The sequence below is a fragment of the Chrysochloris asiatica genome, unplaced genomic scaffold, assembly GCF_000296735.1.
Source record: "Chrysochloris asiatica unplaced genomic scaffold, ChrAsi1.0 scaffold00093, whole genome shotgun sequence".
Taxonomy (NCBI): Eukaryota; Metazoa; Chordata; class Mammalia; order Afrosoricida; family Chrysochloridae; genus Chrysochloris; species Chrysochloris asiatica.
The window spans coordinates 10,975,609-10,980,144 of record NW_006408611.1 but is presented as its reverse complement, the minus strand read 5'-3'; positions in this window follow the sequence as shown (position 1 = coordinate 10,980,144).

Below are 4,536 nucleotides of genomic sequence, written 5' to 3'. Positions count from 1 at the left end.
AGGGTCGCAATGTGTCAGAACCAATTTGATGGCACTCAACAACAACATACACTTTTTTTTTTTTTTTTTTACAACATGCACTTTTACATTGGAATGTACACTTTGGGGGAGTCATATACTTTTCATTACTCAAGTCACACGATGTAAATGCTGACCAGAACAGTCAGATACTGCAATAAGAGTAGTGTTGGTGACACACAAGCAATCTTCTACAATTCCTTAATGACCCTCCAGGCAGAACTGTCCAGATGGCTGCACACACTGTATCTGTTCTTGAATAATACAGAAAGTTATAAAAATTCCACAGAGGCCGGGGAGAGGAACAAGGCAGACGTGGAATAAGTTAGCTTAATGCTGGATGATAGAATTTAACAGGTTAGATTGTGAGTCGGAATTGACTCAACTCAGTTGATTGGTTTTTTTTTAACCTAATCTAGAACTCCATCCAATGTGATGGGTTACTTTCATATGACTTTTCTAGCTATGGTTATATAACTCTACCAAAAGACTGGGGGGAACCATGCAGATAGGTGCTAATGGCCCACAAAAGGGATTGGACAGATTCCCAATAAGGTTAATAAGGGACAGACATGGCACTTTTGTGTGTGGATGGTGGTGGCTGTGTGCTGTAGAGTCAGTTCTGATTCATGGTGAGCCTGTATAGTGGTTTCTAGGCTATAAATCACTACAGGAATAGAAAACCTCATCTTCCTCCCATAGACCTGCTGGTAGATTCAAACTGCTGACCTTGCAATTAGCAGTCCAATTTGTAATACATTATGCTATGCAAATAAGGTATACAGAACCCTGACAAGTTCTGTTTTGCCATCCCACTTCACGACACTTAACAACTACAAGCTTAAAATGAGCCATTCCAGAGTCAGAAAGGGGAGAACCTTACTACCAGCAAGAAAGAAGAGCCAGGAATGGAGTGAGAATTTTGGATCTGGGGTCTCTATACTGGGAACCTTCTAGACTAGGAGACAGAGATGGTGTGAGACAGTGAGAATCAGAGGCAGATAAACAGCTGCAGCGGAACCAGGAAACTAGCATGACATGGTGTAGTGGGCTTCCTGGCCCATGGATCAAGGCAGCTACAGCAAGTGTGCCAACTCACAGAGCGAGATAGCTAAGTGTCTCCAGGTTGGGCAGAGAAGCTGAGGTGCTGAGAGACCAAAGACCAGAAAGAGACCTGACCGTAGGCATGGCTCAATCAAAGAACTATATCTGGAGTCTTTCCTGATACTGAATTGTAACTTGTTACTTCCTTAATAAAGTCCTGGTATGCACAGTAGGATAAGCAGTAAGATAAGCACTGGAATGCTAACCGCAGATCAGTGACTCAAACCTACCAGCCGCTCCTTGGAAACCCAATACAGGGTTACTATGAGTTGGAACCAACTCAAAGGCACTTAACAACAGCAACATCTTCCCTAATAAATCTCACAATCATGAGTATTGTCTATAAGTTCTGTGTGACCATTGCAATGAATTATTGAACCCAGCAGAGAAGTAGAGAGTGTTGGGGGAGGAGTGGCTGGTGTCAGAGTTGGTACAAAGGTCAGAGAGAGGGTATGTGTCTGACCTCCCTCCGCTTTATAGGCATCAGTTTGGGGCTGATGGGGATGATTACTCTCTCTTTCCCTAGTGAATTAAAGGTCCTCTGATGCCATCACAGCATTTTTAGAAGCACCCAGAACTTGTTGTTGCTAAGTGCCATCGAGTCAGTTCCAACTCATAGCGACTCGGTATAGGGTTTTTGAGGCTCTTACTCTTTTCAGGAGCAGAAAGCCTCATTTTTCTTGCATGGAGTGGCTGGTGGGCTTGAATCTCAGACCTTGTCGGGCTAGGCACATATTTTATCATGGCCTTGTTTTATTGACTTTCTATACAATATCTTGGCCTTGGAATTAATTCAAGATACTTGCCTGGGAGCCTGTGAAATATCTTTTCAAAGCAATAGTGTAGCTCCCAAAGTATTTTTAGAGGAATTCCCTTGTTATTGGATGCTTAGTCTTTCCCTGTGAGCAAACATTCTATTTCTGTCTTAAATTATATTTTCTATAATTTCCCACAAAATCTGAAGTTATGCTAATTCTCCCTTTCCTGAATCGCACTAGGCTGCTAACCAATAGGTTGACAGTTTTTGTCCACCCAGAAGTGCATCAGAAGAAGGATCTGGTGATCTGCTTTCGAAAAGTCATTCACTTAAGGCCTTATGGAACACATTATACTCTGACACTCGTGGAATTGCCATGAGTGGGGCTGACTCAACAGTAGTGAGTCAGACATCTTTCCTGTCTGTCCTGTTCTTCTACCTCTACAGCCAGCTGGGTGTTGGGGACAACTGGCACCAGCTTTCAAAAAGCCAATTGAAAATGTTCAGAAAGTATGCAAGCTGGTTAAGACTTATGTTGTAGAAATCAGTAAATGCTACAAATCAGCTCTGTATCACTACCCTGAACAGAAAACTGGTTGTTGAGCATCTACTAGCAACCACTCTGCCCAGGTCTTTTCCTAATTTAAATGCTCATCCCCTCTTGTCTGGACTGTCACAACATCCTTCTTGTTAGGTTAGTTGCCTTCAAGTCGGTTCTGACTCATGGCAACCCCATGAGTGTGGAGTAGAACTGCTCTGTAGGGTTTGCAATGCATTGGTCTTTGGAAAACATCATTAGGCCTGTCATCCCAGGCAACTCTGGGAGGATTCAAACCAAAAAGCTTCCAGCTAGTAGTTGAATGTTGAACCGTTCGCATTACCCAGAGATACCTTCACATCATTCTACTAATTAATACCTCTGCTTCTAGACTCCTTCCCTTCCAATGGATAATTGTTAGAGTGTTTTTGACTAATAAAAACAGAAAGTCTAACTTCAGATTTTAAAACTATGAGAACAGTTTATTATTTCATATAGCACAACCTTCACAGACAAGACCCTTTCAAGAAAATTCAGCAATTTGGGAATTCAAGTACGCAGATGGTTTCCATTTTTCATCTAGGCTATCCTCCTCATGTTGGTATTTCCTCTCATGGTTTCACGATAACTGTTACAGTTCAAGCATTACATCCTCACCCACAGCATCAGAGAACTGGTTGTTGAACGTTTACCAACATACCATTCCATCCAGGTCTCTTCCTAGTTTAAGTGCTCATTACCTCTTGTTTGGACTCTCACAACATCTTTGTTGTTAGTTGCCTTCAAGTTGATTCCAAGTCATGGCAACCTCAGGTGTTGCTCCGTAGGGAGCATTTATACAGTTTCCTTGTGCCCTTCTAAAAGAGCAAATACAATCTTCTCAGAAGCCTTCCAGAAGGCTTCCTCTTAGGTCTCCTTGGCTAGACTTGTGATCCATACCTCTTAGATTACTCACTGGTAAGAGGAATGGAATTACCATGATTGGCTAGACCACTGGCTCCTAACCCTTTCCAACCAGCATCTTGTTTTATATAAAATATTTTATAATACTCCTCCTTCCCGAAATAAAAATCCAAGATAATATAACCAACACACGCACATATGCTTCCACATTTTAAAAGCATAAATCAATACCAGCCCTAACCAGAACATAAGGTGAAATACAAAAGTAAGCCAATTACTGGAAAAAGACATGCTGTTTCATAGAGGGTCAGTGAAAATCAGGGACACCCTTGCTGAGATGGAGTGACCCAACAGCTACGTCACTGGGTTCCAACATACCGAAGATCATGACAATTACATTAAATTAGACTAAAAGAGTTTTCAAAAGTTATAAGAAGCATGGGGCAAATCTTTGATGTGTGATATTCCTGGTCTCTGCCCACTAACTGTAAGTTGTTGTTAAGTGCCGTCGAGTTGGTTCTGACTCATAGTGATCCTGTGTAGGGTTTTTGTGACTGTTTAAATCTTTGTGGGAGCAGAAAGCCTCATCTTTCTCCCTCAGAGCAGCTGATGGGCTTGAACCCCTGACCTGTGGTTCGCAGTCCAGTGCTTATCTTACAGAGCTGTCCGCAATCATTGTGAGAACTCAAACAAACAAAACACCCTCACGAATTTCTGTAATGCTGGGCTCCTGGGTACATTAGTTTCATGCTCTTTGAGACTCATTTCTAGATCTCAGCCTTTGAAATCCATCAACTGCCTGATGATATGCACAAAACTGGTCTTCCACTGGCCATGAAGAAGGCAAGGTAAGGGACTAGGGAGTGGGTGGGGGTGATAGTGGTGATGGTGGTGGTACTGGTGGGGACAGTGGTGGTAGTAACACTGGTGATGAAGGTGATAGAGGTAGTACTGGTGATGAAGGTGATGATGGTGGTAATGGTTGGGTAGATAACCACTGTGTCTACCGTAGCATCTTCTATCGACTACCAGATACATTTCAGATCACTTTGCCCCAAACTCAGAATATGCAATGGCTCTTAGTTGTCTACAGTATAAAACACACCTAATTTACTTTTCTGGTAGTGTAGTGGTTATGAATCGGGCTGTGAACCTCAAGGTCAGCAGTTCGAAACTACCAGCTGTTCCACGGGAGAAAGATGAGGCTTTCTGCTCC